Raw genomic sequence first — 18,202 nt, 5'->3', positions numbered from 1 at the left:
CCTCCTGAAGCATAATGTTAAAGGAACAGCCCACCCCTTTTCAATTTTCACAAATTTGCAGTATTTCCGAGTATAACACATTAATTTTCTGGCTATGCTATTTTTTTTTACATTTTGTTTGGTGACGGGGGGGGGAGTTGGACACGGCCCCCACCACCCACACCAAAAACTACTACAGTATGCCCATGCTTGGAGGTAGGCCTGATACTTAAGAACACGTACAGTACGTAGAAATGTACTTATAACTGAGGTGCGTAGACAACACAGGTACATAAAATTAAATAAATAAAACCTGAATGTGAGAAGGGAAGGGCACCAGTGATGAGTGTACTTTCTCTCTCTCTCTCTCTCTCTCTCTCTCTCTCTCTCTCTCTCTCTCTCTCTCTCTCTCTCTCTCTCTCTCTCTCTCTCTCTCTCTCTCTCTCTCTCTCTCTCTCTCTCTCTCTCTCTCTCTCTCTCTCTCTCTCTCTCTCTCTCTCACACAAGTCCACGTGGAGGAATCTGCAGCTGCCGCTTCCAATCTGCACAAACGGCAAAAAAAATATCACATAATGCAATATATTCCTTGCACCTTGGATTTCAGCATGCTTGCTGATTCATTTTTTAGGAACACGGCCTTAGCAGGGAGCCACATATTTCCAACATTAAATAAAGAAATAAATCCAACACTAAATAAAGAAATAAATACACAACTAAATTGGCCCTCAAAATGCTAATGTGGTCCACATGAGGCATACAATTTGACAAGTTAGCCTTGGTTTCATATCAAACCCAATGGCAGAGGATTTGGCAATCGTACGACTACGAGGCATTTTAGTGTCAACTAAAATGCCAACTACCAAAGGAGACTGGAACTTGTGTATAATTCAATGGAGAAATCCAATTATTGGGTTTCTCCATTGAATTATACACAGTTCTGTCCAACATAAGGACAGGCCGAGAATAGTTATGGATAGTTGGATGCAAGTTATTTGACAAAAAATTATTATTATTTGATTAACCTTACATGACATTTCCCATTTCTCATCTGCATTTGTGGCTCAGCAGCCCCCTAGTTTCTGAAAACGTGAGGAGTTGAATTGTAAATTAGTTAGGTTAGTTGGTTAGGTGGTTAGGTTAGGTTAGGTAGGTTAGGTGCGTGCTTGTGTGTGCTTGTGCGTGCTTGTGTGTGATTTTGCAAGTGTGTGTTCATTTGTTTCCGTGTGTGTGTGTGTGAGAGACATTATCAATGTCTTATTTAAATGTTTTTGGCTAAACTGCACATTGGTCAAACGCAATTTCAAACTTCTGTGCTAACCCTGTCTTTCAGAGTCTTTCAGAGATGTGACATAGTAAAAGTTAAAACGTTGTGGTGAAGGGAAATACAAGTGAAAAGTGACACTTGTTTCAGGACAACAATGGCCACTCGCATGGAATCACTCATCGACATTGATTCTGTAAGTTCAACTACATTCTCAAATCTGTGAGTAGTTAAAGTAGCACCTCACTAAAAATGTCAGACAAGTGTTTCCCCAATCACGTGTAAGGATTTTTGATAAAACCACGCCTTTGGAGACCTACATATATGGCGTAGCTACAGATCAATGTTCGTGGACATTAACTTCTTGTTTTGACCCTGCATTAGGGCTGGGCGGTATACCGTTAAAACACGTGATAACGGTTTTCACCTACACAAGGTTAAAATAGAAATGGAGATAATTAAAATTCAGGATTTTATCTCATTTTGAAATGTAATTTCAGCCTTTTCTTCAGAAGCATTGAGATGTGGGGGGAATCGCTGCTTATGAAAAAAAGTCGTGGAGAGAACCGTGATATTAATTTTCATCAAGAAAACCACATTTTTTCCAGAACCGCCCAGCCCTACCCTGCATCCAGCTAAAGGAAATTGGATGTGCGTGAGATCTGACTGGGACTCTACCTGGTAACTTACCAGTGTAGATGTGTGGACTTTGTACTCAGTAGTTTTAATATACTGTAACAACATCTCTAAAACAGGGCACATTTGGGTCATAAGGTTTTCCCTCAAGATAAAGGAGGTGTAATGAAGACCATTTTCAGTCTAAACTCAATTTTAACAGAATATGTAATTATTGCACTTTGCCTTGTAGGTATGTAGAGGAGTGTATATTGGAGTGTATATGAATAGATGTGTGTATATGTATTATATGTGAATGTCTGAGGATGTTTATGTGTCTATGTGTGAAAATGGTGTCTATATGTATAGCAAATGAAATGCATACTACAAGATCTAACCTGATGGAACTGAACAGTCTTATGTGAAAACAAATATCCCTATGGGACAATAAAGAATCTAATCTAATCTTTGTAGGGCAGAGTACCAAAGTAACAAATGGCAGAACATCCCAACATCGTTTCTACAGTATATCACTGCATGGTAGCTACTTCTAATATGCTGTTATAAACAATTTACTGTACATTGAAATTACGGATCAATTACCGGCCATTCATGGTTTGCTAACATGTCCAGAATCAGATCATGCTTTGTAAAACCTCCTACACAGTCAGGCCTGGTATTTATCCTCATGGTAGAGGAGGGTATAATTCAGGCCTGGTGTTTATCCTCATGGTAGATGAGGGTATCGGTCAGGTGAGGACAACATGGTCTATATTAGTGTTTCTCAACGGGGCCTTTACAGCCCCCCAGGAGGGCGTTGAGAAGACAGAGACAGAGTGATGAGGCATCTACTGTACATTAGAATAGACTTTCATTTGAACACAAAATAAGAGGTAGACTAATAATGTTTTAAAGCACACCTAAATAGCATATAAAAGCTACACAGAAGTATTGGTATATTACTGTTGCTATAAGACTGTGATGTTTTCATCATATTTATATCACAATGATTTTGGCTGGGAGGCGTTTATCAGGTTGTGTGTGTGGTCAGAAGGGGTTGTTTGTCAAAAAAGGTTGAGAACCACTGCCCTATATCTATATCCCCCTGGCATTTCTACAGCTACCACCCCTCCTGCCCCCTCCTTCATCCTCCTCATATCACTCCAGTCCATAAAGGAAAGGGAGGGCTTTTCCATGACTCACCGTGGCAGAGGAATACAAGAACACACACTCATCATGCCAACATACGTGGAGCTACGGCAGTGGTTTACAAACTGGGGGGTCAGGACCCCTGGGGGGGTTGTGGAGATACTGAAGGGGGGGTTGCGGACAAAATTGAACTCCACAGGTTGACAGCTAACATAATTCCATAATTTGGTTAGTAGTAACAGTATTCACCTCCATGGTTAATAGATGTAATTTGCTGTCCTGTGGATTTAGTAGCAATATTAGCGGACAAACTGTTAATGGAAAATCTAGCAATATTAATGGACAAAAAAATGCTGCTGATATTGCTAGACATCCATGGATAGGCTATGACTAGGGTGGGTGGGTGGAGGTTGTGAAAATATTCTTAAGTCCAAACAGGGGTTCCGACTGAATAAGTTTAAGAAACACTGAGCTTACGACGAGTAAAATGTTGCTCTTACTTGAAAGGTAACATTTTCAATCTCCACAGAGCACATTTTTGAAAGCAAGTGAACTGTGAAGTGAACTTCTGCTTTTCAATTTTTTGTCGATGTCGTCACGATGTCCAGATAATGTGGGTGTTACCTTACACACTGCCATTGACCCTGCTCATGACTAGGGCTGTAACAATATTGTATCGAATCGAGAAATTGTGATATGCAGAGTCACGATACTGTATCGTGATGCAAAAAGCCAGTATCGTGATATTCCCTTTAAAAGTTCTGCTACCCTTCAGTCCAGAAAACGACCACATTAAATGAAGTGATGGTGCTTCCGAGCTTCAAATCATAATGATTATTATATATTTTATAAAGTATATTATTTGTAGCCTCTTGTAAGCTATTCTACCTACAATCTGTCATAGTTTTTTATCCATAACTTTATTTGATAACATTGACAAATGTGAAATCGTGGGGTGTATCAAACGGTAGGTCAAAAATCGTGATACGAACCAAATCGTGAGTTGAGTGTATCGTTACAGCCCTATTCATGACCCAAGTTGAAGGCAAGGCGGTCATCTTAGGACATGTTCTATATCTATACTGTATTGCCGTACAAAACAAGAATGCAGTAACTATGATTCCTGGCAAACTGAGAAAAAAGGCTTCAAAGTTTCCCATCTGGCCCGACAACTGATAGTGTGGTGTTACCTCACACACTGCCATTTCCCAAGTGGAAGGCGGTCAGCTCAGGACAACATGTTCTATATCTATACTGTACCCTGGCACCTCTCCATCCAGACCAGCCCCACCTCATTTCACTCCACCATGAGGGGGTGGGGGATGGGGGGTTACAAGACGCGTTGGCCAGACCTACGCTCACCTCGCAGAGAGCTGAAGTCACCATAGCCATAGAGAGGCAAAGGGGGGCTTTCAGTTTCAGATGACTTTGTCCTGGGACCCGCCAAAGTGGTCAGAGCACTGGCCATAGACCTGACATTGAAGTGAAATGAAAGAGTGATCTGAAAGATAGATGTATGACGTTCATTATGTAACGTATAACTGTTATGGCAAATCACGCATCAACATCCATGTGACCCTCTGATGAAGACAGAAGCTATCCCATCGAAACATGTCAGGTAAAAGATAAAACTTTGTCATGTCTGAAAGACAACCTCTTCATCTGTTGTAGCTTCAACCAGTAGCGTGCAAGGGCACTTCATGGCTGCGAGTTAGTCCCACCCTCTGTACCACAGGATTACCGGTAGAGGACAAGTTGGCCAGACGGTCGCAGCTACAGAGTTGAAGTAACGATAGCCTACACAATAACATGACAGGAGATACTGTACAACTGCATAACTTATATTAGTGCTTCACAACAGGGTCTCAGTCTACAGCCTCCCAGGGATCGTTAGAGAGCCCTCTGGGGGTGCCGAGTAGGAGACATCATGATGTTGTGAGGGGGGGCTTGGCAGGGTTATGATGAGGTAAGGGGGCGTTCGGGGCGGGGACAATTGTAAAAAAAAAGGTTGACAACCACTGGTGTATGAACATTGGAAACACGGTTCCAATAATGTTTTAGGTCAGTGTTTCCCAACCTTTTTTGTCCTGCGTACCCCTCAACCATGTTGTCATATGAAGAGTACCCTCCTCATGCATGCTCTATACCTATTCTGCTATCCCAAAGTGGCTACACCCCATGTATTTGTGTACCCCTAGTGGTACACGTACCCCTGGTTGGGAAACACTGTTCTAGATGTATATCGCCTGTAAACCACCCCATCCCACCCCACCCCACCCCACCCCTTGCGTAAATGGGGGGTTTCCATTCCATGACTCAGTGTGTGTGAGGACCATAAGACCACATAGCACTGCTCTCAACATCATGAGATGAAATCCCTAATCAATTAACATGCTCCGTGCCGACCTAGAAAACAGCCGCTCCCTCTCCTCTCCCCTCCTCTCTTCTCTCTCCTCCTTTCCTCCTCTGTCCCCTTCCCTCCCCTCTCTTCCTCTCCTCTCCTCTCCTCTCCTCTCTTCTATTCTACTCCCATCCTCTCCTCTTCACCCCTCTCCTCTCCTCCTCGCCACTCCATTCCATTCCCCTCCCCTCTTCTCTCTCTTCTCCTCTCCTCTCTTCCATTCCCCTCCTCTCTCCTCTCCATTCCCATCCCCTCTTCATTCCCCTCTTCTCCTCTCCTCTCCTCCGTCATGTTTGGATGGGGGGTGGGTGAGGGGTGTTTTTCAATTCACACTCCGACTGGAGGAAAACAAATCATAAATAATGACGTGCCGCGTTGAGGAATTAGTTCTATCTCTGGCATGTGAGGAAGGCCATTTTTATTTATTTAGGAAAAGTAACTTTAACCTTGCAATAATCCTGCATGATCGCAGATTTTTGTGCCAACGTGCTTGTATTAAAATATTCAGGTGTGTACTGTATATGTGTGTGAATGCATGTACAGTAAAGTACTACTACCACTAAGCCCCTGCACACAAACACACACACACACACACACACACACACACACACACACACACACACACACACACACACACACACACACACACACACACACACACACACACACACACACACACACACACTCCTCTCTTCTCACACCACAGCCATGAATATCATGCATTCCTCATGCCCCCTAAGACAGGGCTGGTTAGCCCAGGCGTATCTCATGGCAACTCCGTGCTAGCCGCGCGAGCGCGTCGTCCATTCCACGGCCACAGATGACATCAGTATTCCACATATCACCATCACCATCAAGGCCCCGAAGCCGAACCTGAACCTGACCTCCACCACCCCCCACCCCCCAAACACCCCCCCTGACCCCAATCCACCCCTTCAGCACGACCCCCACCCCCCCAGCACCCCCCCAACGCCACCCACCACCACCCCAATCCACCCCTTCAGCACGCCCACCCCCAACAGCAACCCCCAACACCACCCCAATCCATCAGCACCTCCACCTCCACCCCAATCCACCCTCCCAACTTCCAACGACTGCATGACCGCAGCTCCAGAAGGAGGTGGGCCAGAATCGGACAACAGAAATGGGGTTTAGAGCAGAGGAAGAGAACGGGGGTAAGAGAAGAGAAGAGAGTATGTGTTAAAAAAAAGGGGTGGGGGGGTAAGAGAAGAGAGGACAACTGAAAACAACACAAGAGGCAGATGAGCAGCAGAACCAGATGTGGAAACAACACGCAGATACATAAAGAGAGAGAGAGAGAGAGAGAGAGAGAGAGAGAGAGAGAGAGAGAGAGACACAGAGACAGAGACAGAGAGAGCGAGAGCGAGAGATGCAGAGACAGACAGAGGGAGACAGAGGGAGAGAGAGAGAGACACTTAGAGAGAGAGGGGGAAAAAGAAAGAGAGTAGAGGAAAAAAAGACAAGAAATTTACAAAGACGAAGGGAGAGCAGGGAGATGAAGCAGAAGTAGAAGTGAGGTGAGGAGGGAAGAGAAGAGAAGAGAAGAGAAGAGAAGAGAAGAGAAGAGAAGAGAAGAGAAGAGGGGAGAAGAGAAGAGAAGAGAAGAGGGGAGAAGAGAAGAGAAGAGAAGAGGGGAGAAGAGGGAGAGAGGAGGGAGAGAAGAGAAGAGAAGAGAAGAGAAGAGAAGAGAAGAGAGGAGAGGAGAAGAGAAGAGGTGAGAAGAGAAGAGAGGAGAAGAGAAGAGAAGAGAAGAGAAGAGAAGAGAAGAGAAGAGAAGAGAAGAGGGAGGAGAAGAGAAGAGAAGAGGAGAGAAGAGAAAGAGAAGAGGGGTGGGAAAGAGAAGCAGGCGGGGGAAACTAGAGAGAGGCACAGAACAGCACAGGGGTTAGCTGAGGTAACGGGGGAATCAGAGAAGGAAGGAAGGGAGGAAGGAAGGAAGAGAGAATGGAAGAGCCGACTGGAAGAAAGAAAGCAGAGTAGAGTAGGGCAGAGCGGAGCAGAGAAGAGTAGTGGGAGGGGAGGGAAGAGAACACGGCTGAACAGAAAAAAAATGTACAGGGAAGGGGTGAGGAGAGGAGAGGAGAGAGGAGAGGAGAGGAGAGGAGAGGAGAGGAGAGGAGAGGAGAGGAGAGAGCTCAGAAAAGTAAAAAAAACAGAGATGAAAGCAGAAAAGAAAAGAAAAGAATGAAGAGTGAATAGAGAGAGAGAGAGAGAGAGAGAAGGCGAGGGGGCAGCAGAGGCCCCGTGTACTCACTGCACGTCCGCGGAGGGGAGGGGCTTCCCCAGGGGGAAGGCCTCCTGTGTGGCTGGGGCTCCTGCTCCTGCTCCTGATGCGGCTCCTCTGCCTCCCCCTCTCCTGCTCCTCTCCTGCCCAGCTCCTGCTCCTCCTCACCGCTCCTGCTCCTGCTTCTCACCACCACCCCAGTCCAACCAGGTCAGTACAGTACTGCTCGGCTCAGCTCGGCACGGCACCCAGCGCCAGCACAGCACAGCTCACCTCGGTTCAGCACCGTCCGGTTCGGTTCGGTTCGGTTCAGCCCAGGTCCACTACGCCCGCACCTTCCCTCCTCCTCTTCCTCCTCCTCCTCCCTCAGAGTGTCTGTCTGTTCCAGCGGCACTCTGGGTAGCCTCCTCCTCTGGAATCTGAGAACAGACAAGAATGTCAGCAGGAAGGTGTGTGTGTGTGTGTGTGTGTGTGTGTGTGTGTGTGTGTGTGAGAGAGAGAGATCGTGTGCTCTCTCTGTGTGTGTGTGTGTGTGTGTGTGTGTGTGTGTGTGTGTGTGTGTGTGTGTGTGTGTGTGTGTGTGTGTGTGTGTGTGTGTGTGTGAGGGAGAGAGAGAGATCTCGTGTGAGCTCTGTGTGTGTGTGGGTGTGTGTGTGTGTGTGTTGGATAGGATAGGATGGAGCGGTGGGGGGTGCAGAGCCAAAACCCAAAAGAAGAGAGGAAGAGAGGAAGAGAGAGAGAGAGAGAGAGAGAGAGAGAGAGAGAGAGAGAGAGAGAGAGAGAGAGAGAGAGAGAGAGAGAGAGAGAGAGAGAGAGAGAGAGAGAGAGAGAGAGAGAGAGAATGAGCAAGGGCCCTGAAACTGCACAGCTTTTGTGTTTGCCGAAAAAATAGAAGGTTGTTACCTTGGAAACCTGTGGTAGAAGAGAAAGGGGCTGTACAAATTGGGAAGGTTACTTGAATGACAACCACCACCTGTGATTGAGGCCAGTGTTTTACTTTACTACGGGGGTTCTCAAACTTTTTCAGCGGGGACCATCTTTTGAACTTCAGAATATGTATGCGACCCCCCCCCATTTTCCATTAACAGTCTATTAGTTCTGCTAATATTGTTAGAAATCCATAGGACAGCAAATGCATTTATTAACCAGACAAGCGAATGCTGTTACAAACCAAATTATAGAATTACTGTATGTTAGCTTAACCTGTGGATTTCCTGTTTTTATGCAATGTCCCCTTTTGTCAGCGAAACCTCTCTGCGACTCCCCAGGGGGTCTTTCTTGACCCCCAGTTTGACAACCACTGCTGTACTCAACACGTCCTCCACGTACCTTCGTAGCCTACTCTTGTCTCTGCACCAATAAGTTACTTCACTTTCCTTATTTGAGACGCATTTACTGGCACGTCTTACAATGTGACAGAGCCACCACCAAACTTTAAAAAAAATAAAAAGTAGTGGGCCCTGCCTAGGCCAAACGGTAGGGCACTGGGTTACTATGATGGCCCGGCCTGCGTCATTTGCCAATCCTTCCCTGTCTCTCTCTCCCTCCACTCATCCCCTGTCTCTCCTCCACTGTCCAAAAAGCCCTAAAATATATACTGAAAAAAATAAAATAAAGAAATATAAAGCAGTGTACCTATTCATCCATTAGCCAGGCCCTCCCTGAGCTTGGCTGCGTGCTTGTATTTGGGGTAACCAATTGGGCCATTGTGGATTCAACCCACTTTCAGGCAACAGAGACGGACCACACGCAGACGCATACCAGAGCAGAAGGCGTGTGTGTGGCTAAAATCACCTCAAGCAGGCTTATTGCTGCTGTATTACATTGCACTTAGCTGACGCTTTCATTTATTCAAAGCGACTTACAGTTATTATTTTTCAGGGTATTGGGTACAGTTCCTGGAGCAATGTGGGGTTAGGTGCCTTGCTCAAGGGTACTTCAGTCATGGATGGAGATGTAGGTAGAGGTCAGCGGGGATTCAAACCTGTAACCGCTTGACTGAAAGACCAACTCTCTAACCACTAGGCCACGACTGCCCACATAAATCGTATTAAGCAAGTGTTTTGCTTTAATCATTTACATTTTTGGAACTTTTTAGGATGCCTCTGACATAATTTCGGGAGACTTTTTGTGTCCTATCATAAATAGGGCTTTGTCCTACCACAGCAGAGTCAGATGTTGAACAATATCGGCTTCGTGGAAGCGACAGGGCTTTCCAGCGAGGCCGGGCGGTAAGTGACTGGGCTGGGGGCATGATGATGATGATTCAGTAGGCCTGTTATATAATACCGACGCAACAATACATAACGCTTTTAGTCCCAGTTACAGACGCAGTCTGCCCTGCCAGACAGACACACAACACAGACACAGACAACACAGTGACACACACAGACACAGACACACACACGAGGGAGGTATTGTCCTGTGGATGACATCAGTGCTGGAGGCAATGGTGGGGGACTTCAAAAAGAAAGCGGGGAAAAAAAGTGTTTAATACCTCCTTAAACGAACGGTGACCTCACACTCACACTCACACACACGCACACGCCCACGCACAAGCACCACCTGGAACAGCTGGTGAACCCGCCCTGCAGAACGGCGCCTCACCAGGCCGCGCCTATCCGCCTTTCCGCCTAGCCAGCGCCAAGGCTGAGCCAATCCACCGCCTGGTGAAAAGATGGCCGTCACACATCGTTAGCTCTGTTATATTATGGCCCCGCACTGTTTTCCTCTTTTCTGTCTTCTGCACCCTGTACAAAGAAAAAGACGTCTGCACACTTCAGGCTTTTTTTGGGACCGAAAGCTCGCAAGTCAAGTAAAGCTTTGCACAAAAAAAAGACCTGAAGTCTCCTTCAACTGAATCCTGTACCTTCTCTAAACAGATGAGCGGTGACCCAGGGGTCTTCTCCATCCAAAATATGGGCACGTCATATCCACGTGACGGCAGGCAGCGGGAAGTCAGGGGCTCCCAAACTTAACCATGACAAGATCCCCCATATACCAGTAGATTCCAGCCAAGGCCCCCTTACATGGGTCGTGCCACACTATTTTTCGTGTACCCCTTTCACAACAATAGTATAGGCCTGTGAGTGAGTGCCCCACTGTGATAAAATAGTACAGATAATATGACTAATATTCAGAAATGCAATAGATTATTTACAAAGCTGTTCTTAAGTATCGGGAATATTATTTAGCATATTTTTGTTTATTTTGGTGTATATTGTTTGATGTTGGTGTTATTATTAATTCAACTATTTATTTTGTTTTGCTATACTTTTTCTGCCAACCTGCCACTGCCCCCCTTAGCACCCCTTCGCGTCCCCCAGGGGTCCCTGGCCCCAACTTTGAAAACCACTGTGTTAAGCTAACACGCAACACTGGAGGAAACAGTCTAAATTTTGTTACTAATTACTTGTGTACTACTGCTGTACTCGGCACTGCCCGCTTACCCTGTTCCCGCTTACATTTCCTCCCTGTAAGTCGCTATGGTCAAAAGGCGTCTGCTAAATGTAATGTAATGTAATGAAACAGAGGTGTGTGGTAGGTGTGTAACGGAGGTCAAGTAGCAGAGTTTCAGCATAGAACGTTAGTAAATCTCCCTCCTGAAGTCTCATGCAGTATCGGTAGCGCTGAGCTATCGGTCTGGACCTTCATTTCAGCTGTATCGTGCTGTGCCCCCCATGCCCAAACTGGAGCGTTGACTGGTAGGTGGCGGGTTTGAGCCCAGAGTGGCGAAATAGCACAGGATCACTTCAGTTACAGGTAGGTAGGTAGTAGAGATGCAAATTATTTATTAATTCATTAATCGTTAGTTGATTGCCTTATCGATCGTCTTACGATTAATTGATAAGCGGCATTTTCCCCCCAACATCTCTATGTTTCTCGAAAAAAAAACCTGCTAAATCTAAAAATTTATATTAAAAAGTGAGATAAAATTCTACATTTAAATGAATTCCATTTAAATTCTTTAATCTAAGGGTGATTTAAATATTCCCACTATTCACACCCCTCTTCACGCTCTTCTCATGCCCATTTCACCTGGGTCTCTTGTCAGTTGATTAAAGTCGATTAATCGATTAATTGTTTGCATCCCTAGTAGGTAGGTAGGTAGGTAGGTTGGTCAGAGTGTACCCTAGCACTTCATTGACAGCGGGAACCTCGACAAGAAACACACCCACCACCTTTACTTGCTCCCCAGAAATTATAAACATATTGTATTGTGAATGTCATTTCCAAATGTTGCTTTACCAAAACATGTACTTTTCACTGGGTTTTCATATCATATTTCTTAAGTAACTTCACTAAAATAGCCTTTCAAGTGACTACAGTAACATGTCTCCAACACTGACTAACCGCCACCACCTCAACAAACGTAAATTCTGAAACACTGTCAGTCCAGGGGCCTATACTAAGAAGCTGGTTCAGGAGAAACCCAGTTTAAGTCGAGAGGTAAATCATCTACGCTATATAGAAGAGCCTGGAGTCCTCATTTTTTTCAGAACATGAGGACTCCAGGCTCGTCTATTAGATGATCTACCTCTTAACCCCTTAGCGCAGAGCCTATGTTATAACCTTACTGTCAGCAACATTGTAATGGTTATGTCTTAATCTGTAAGTGAAGGCTCTCTGTACTGTCATAGCAATGTTGTTATGATGTAGTTGACTCTTTTCAGCAAATAGTGAATAGGCCCGCCGACGACCTCATCTACAGTAAGAGACTACCGTAACCTGGTTTGCTCCTGAAACAGCTTCTTCGCATACCCCTCTGGTTTACTACTGAGCCAGCTTCTTAGTATAGGCCCCTGGTCAGGCATGCAGCAGATATACGGCACTCCAAAATGGCTGAACCCCTCCCTCCCTCCCTCTCTCTCTTCCTCTCATGACTGCAGTAGCCTAATTTATGTCATATGACTATCTGCCAAGCAGCACTGGCTGCGGAGCACGCAGCCAACACCTCTCCTCTCCTCTCTCCTTTGCCCCCCTCTCCTCTCCTCTGCCCCCTCTCCTCTCCACTCCACTCCTCTCCTCTCCACTCCACTCCTCTGCCCCCCTCTCCTCTCCTCTGCCCCCTCTCCTCTCCTCTCCACTCCACTCCTCTGCCCCCCTCTCCTCTCCTCTGCCCCCTCTCCTCTCCACTCCACTCCTCTCCTCTACCCCCCTCTCCTCTCCTCTCCTCTCCTCTGCCCCCCTCTCCTCTCCACTCCTCTCCTCCCCTCTCCTCTCCTTTCCTCTACCCCCCTCTCCCCTTCTCTACCACCCTCTCCCCTCCTCTCCTCTCCTCTCCTCTCCTCTCCTAAGGAGGACCCTGAAATGCCCTTCACAGCACCAGGCAAGGCCAGGCAGGACTGTCCACAGTGGAGGACCTGGGCTGGGCTGGGTTGGGGCATACAGTATGCAGCTGAGCGTGCCGTGGCCCGGTCACACACTACACTACACTATCAGCTGATAACAGCACAGGGCAGAGGTGAGAAGCAACGGCAGGCCAGAGCAGAGCAGAGGAGTGCAGAGCAGAGGAGTGCAGAGGAGAGCAGAGGAGAGCAGAGGAGAGCAGAGCAGAGCAGAGGAGAGGAGAGGAGAGGAGAGGAGAGGAGAGGAGAGGAGAGCAGGGCAGAGCAGAGCAGAGCAGAGCCAGAGGAACAGTAACAGCCGTACTGCCCTACAAAGGCAAAGTGCAGTAACTACACCACATTGAAACTGAGAAAAAATGTCTTCAAAATGCCTTGGTATTATAAGGTTTGGATATTGTAGTTACTGCAAATATGACATGGCAATATCTCTAAAATGAGACACATGTTTAGGCCATAAGGCTTGGTCATGAGTTCAAAGTCTAAACTCTAGTTTACAAAAGTTTGACAAAATGTATAGTTACTGCCCTTTGTCTTTGTACTAGGGCAGAGTAGAGGCGGCAGCAGTGTGAGCTACACAGCACATTTTGCAGAGATAAGCTTAATCCAACATTTAGAGAACCGAATTCAACACCCCTACTGTTGGGCCTACTGTTGTAGTATCTTACCACAGAGGGGGCTGTCGACGGGCCAATTCACTCTCCTTAAAACCCTCAACTACATCATAACAACATTGCTATGACAATGCAAGGAGCCTTAGGTAAACGATTAAGACTTGCTCAGTACCATTTTGGTGACGATAAGGTCATAATCTAGGCTATGCGTAAAGGGGTTAAGTGCTTAAATAACATTGCCAAAATGGACGGTGTACATCAGATGAGGGCAAACTCCCGCTGTGACATTTCATATGGCCCACAGAGCCTTTACAAGAAAATCCTTTGAATCGAAAGTGATTCTCTCAGCCAGCATTCTACAATGGCAACCCAACACAGGGGTCTTGCCGGTTTGAGATTAATCATGTGCGTACGCACTGTATTCATTATACACATTTCAATTTCATATGCAGTAATACAAAAAAATAGTCAACAAGCTATGCCAGGGTGCATTATTTTGTATTGTCACTGGCAAGTTGCCTGTGATCTTCGCCCCTTCTTCGGTCAATATTCTAAACCCAATGTGGACCTTGCCTTGCGCCAAAAATAATTGCCCGGCACCCCTGGTGTACATTATAGTCACCACCAGGTTAGTTCTAGTCCAATGCTCTAACTGAGCCTAAGGCAATGCTCTGTGAGTGTGGCAACTAGAGACAGCAGCCACATGTTGGTGAATACACCCTACAGTGCACCACGACTGGCAGGATTTGTTTGCACAGCAACAGGGTTTTCCTCCCCATTTTCTCTCCCTCGTTTTTTTCTTGTCTCGTCGTGGCACAGCAGAATCGAATTCTGTCAAAGAAATTTGCATTTAGGCACATCCTTGTGAAGATATGTGCCACTCCTCTGTGCCACATTGAGTCACGGGCATAGGGAACATTTGCATTGCATTAGATTGCCATCATCAACGTGTTGGGATATGAGGGGAGAGAGGGGTGTATGTGATGGAAATGTAGAAGAACAACAACAACAAAAAACAAAAGTAAAAAAAAAACGTATAAGGCCAGGGCTTATTGTCCTGTCTTAAGTAAGGCACCAGAACTCAACTGGACCCTGGACCCTGGCAGACTAAACACCACAACCAGCTGTGGTACAAGAAAATAACCCGACTGGAAAAGGTAGCAACAGACTTAAACCGCCTTGCCTCACCCAAAGAGCACTGGCAGGCATTACTCTTATAGTCTCCGAACATTAAGGACTTGTTCCCATTCATGCGTTGGTTGCAGTGCCCACTGAAAAGTGTCCTTTGCGCTTTTCTGCTTAAATGCCAAAACCCCCATATGCGTGTTTACTTGTAATTAGGGTAGCTGTGATGCGGCATTAAGGTAGGTGGTGGCGGCGAACCAAACAGCTTTGCTTGAGCCTGCTGCCTGGCAAGGCGAGGAGAGGAGAGCGGATGATGGTGAAGCGCTCTTGTTATGTGCGCAATGCAATACATTCCCATTCTGTGGCTTTGGGGGAAGCACATTGTTTGTATTTGCGCCACATGACTTGCACATTTTGGCAACTTAAAAAAATGGCACCCTTGCACAACAGCCCTCCTCCTCCTCCAGAGCACACAGCACAGCACATGTAAACGGCGAAATCATGCAAGCAGGAAATTCAAATAAGATGCAGATGAATGGATTCCTTGAGTTTGGACCAAAGATTTCGAAACCCCTCGATCCGCCCCTTTGACAGTGAAACGGTGGGGCATTGGGACGGGCTCCTCTTTTCCTTTCCCTTTTTGTTTCCAAATAGCAGCCTAACATACTGTACTTCCATTCCACGCCGATACATTTGTACTTGAATCGCCATTCGCCAATGACTGCCTGCTTGCTGGGACGTTGCCAATGCCGAACTGCCTAGACAAGTTCTCACACTCAAGTCATTTGCCATATTCACCGACGCAAACAACTTCTCTGGTCTCGTCTCACTTGCACTCGTCGCACACATACACACTTGTTGTCTGTCATAAAGTACGGGCTGACGTCAGCCTCGCTCCGAGATGGGCTCGCCTCGCATGTAAAGGCCTAGGTCATTTGGGGACACGAACAGGGCAGAGTGACACACATCTCTTCCCATTTAACACCGCACGTCCATGACTCATTCCAAAGAAAATTCTCACTTTTTTCGCACTTTGCTGCGTCACATTGACTGCCAAAGGCTTGTGTGAACAAAACATAATATAGTTAATGTTGTCTTCTTGAAATTAAAGCGCAACGACGCACCGCACGCTTGCAGTTTTACCAGAACATAGGACAGGATGTCTCGACATTGGCTATTATGTTACACACGGACTTGATAAGTCATCTAGGTTTTAAACCGAGGAAGTCGCGTTTCCTTCACAAATGATGGGTGTAATGTTGAAATTTTACCTACAGAAAAGTACATTTTGACAGTAGGTTGATCTATATTGTGGGTAGCTGCTATGTGTATTGATCCAGGTCAGATATTTCGCTTAAGAGGGCAGGTATATAAACCGTGTGGAATATTATCCAGGTGGACGAACAAGCACGATTGAATGGAACCTTCGAGGTCTAACTTGGAATTACATTAGGTTCTGAATTCTGATACCAAGGCGAATGGGTCGTGTGTAGCCAGCCAGCCATACCTTCCAGACAGTGGGGATATGCATGAAAAGTCCGCTCCTTCGGTTAAGATGGTTACAGCCCGAGTGTCACTGTCAACACCAGTTTGCGACTAAGTGATAATAATGTAATTACACCAAAGTGTAATTACGAACATTAGCACTACAGTTTTAATAACACCTCGAGGTGCCAGCAAAACGCTTCACGCACAAACATTCAGGACAACATATTTCTGGGACTCGCACTCCGAATTCTACTCCTTTTCACGAGTAAGTTCTGCCACAGATAACTTAAACGGAGTGTATGCTGTCATGCTCCTGTAAAAAATATCTGCGCAATCTTTCTGGCGAAGTCTATACCGTGCATATAATCAGTGTAGGAGTAGGACTCTGACCCACCAAACCAAACTCTTATCGAACATATCTGACCACCGCGGGAAATAGTGGTCAGTTCTCCAAAACAAACTTTCCGTGGACAGTAAACATTGTTAATCAACACCCAAGAGGCATAAATAACTTCGCCCAAATGAACTGCCAAAATCCTTACGTAGCAACACGACCAGTTAACGTTATATCACTGACAGCAGCTGGCCATGTTAGCAGCTAACGCTAGCTAACGCCATGTTGAGGAGTAGGGCCGTATTCCCACTTAATGTACATCGAACACCATGGCGATACACAGCAAACTTATGATAACTGGTAAGACAGCATGTAGGCAAAGTCGCAAGGGTAGTAAGCAAACAGCACTTAAGCCACAGAGCTACTTATTCAAATGGTTAGCAGGACGCTAAACTGTACTAAATGCTGGGCGACACCACAGTCCTGCCAGAGGATCCAGGTGTCTGATGGGCTGGCTAATAGTGGAGGACAATAAAAGTTTACTGTAAACTGTATTGTGTTTACATAGTCATATTAAAGTTACTCTGAAGTCCACGTCTCCAAGAACAGCAAATAATCGTGACAATACACATCTACATCAATGAAGAGGCATGCCCCGGCTTGGCATTGAGTTAGCAAGGTGATTTTGGTGGTACTGTAACGTTGTGGAGACAGTGTGGCTGCGCGCGGCAATGATGGAAGAGTCGCTATCTAAAGACGCGTAGCCAGGCAAGCCAGTCGGTTAGCCTGCTCGCTACCAGACGGTGCAACTTCGCTTTAACACAAACTGTTTTTGGCATAATAATCAAAAAGACACAGAATATAGAAGTTAATCGAGTCCTTACCAGTCGCCCGTGCCTCTGGCGTTGTATGAACAAATCGAGTTTTATTTCCACAAGAATGGAATTCTCATGAGGACCACTAGTACGCATAAACAATTGGTAATCCTAAAGATTCTGGCGAAACCTAAAGACAACAGTACAAAAAGTCGTCGTGCATGAGAGATCTACGACGAAAACCACATGATCATTTACGTCAGCATATATTTACATACGACACCAAAAGTATTTTCATTCAAGTATCAGAGAAATATAGGTTAGTCATAAAACACGAATGTGTCCATCCAACTCGCGTTGAGGAATATAATACGTTTCATTTGAAGATGGGAGGAAGGATGCACCCTCTCCCTGGGTTGGCGATACATTAGAAATGTATTTATTTTTCTCTAGTGTTCGCCTCTAATCGGAGACTACAGTTCGATGTAGTATATTAATTACGCCTATAATTCTTGATATCATCCTGAAGCCACATTGAAGCAAGCACGAAAATTAGCTTTTGATTTTCCGGGAATAGAAATACAGTGGCATAGCCTATTAATACTCATTATTTAAAATGGTCAAGTGTGGTGTGTCTTATTAACAATTTTATTGATAGAAATGTAGTTTCCATACAATATGCTATAAGCCCACCCATAACTAACAGTGGTGAAACTGATCACGGCTGACATAATAGGATATAAACCTAAATCATCGCTTATAGCCTAAGCCAAATACAAAACCGTGACCAGGCGTGGACATTGTGTGCGGAAAGCATACCATAGTAGTGTA

General features: G+C 45.7%; 1 protein-coding gene across 2 annotated transcripts in view; it reads right to left on the bottom strand.

Annotated features, from left to right (window-relative positions):
- LOC134436372 (zinc fingers and homeoboxes protein 2-like) overlaps window positions 1–17,731 on the bottom strand; it is a 45,596-nt gene extending 27,865 nt beyond the window's left edge. The window contains exons 1-2 of one of the 2 annotated variants that reach the window (XM_063185540.1): window positions 17,441–17,731; window positions 7,681–8,069 (exon numbers count right to left, since the gene is read on the bottom strand). The gene's annotated coding sequence lies outside the window, so the exon portion shown is untranslated. Of the gene's footprint in view, window positions 1–7,680; window positions 8,070–8,553; window positions 11,500–17,440 lie in introns of those variants that run through there. The other variant, XM_063185541.1, reaches the window with a different exon arrangement.
- Between the last annotated feature and the right edge of the window lie 471 nt (window positions 17,732–18,202).

This window comes from Engraulis encrasicolus, chromosome 20 (genome assembly GCF_034702125.1).
Source record: "Engraulis encrasicolus isolate BLACKSEA-1 chromosome 20, IST_EnEncr_1.0, whole genome shotgun sequence".
Taxonomy (NCBI): domain Eukaryota; kingdom Metazoa; phylum Chordata; class Actinopteri; order Clupeiformes; family Engraulidae; genus Engraulis; species Engraulis encrasicolus.
Note: the sequence above shows the minus strand (reverse complement) of the source record. Positions and strands in the feature narration are given on the sequence as shown.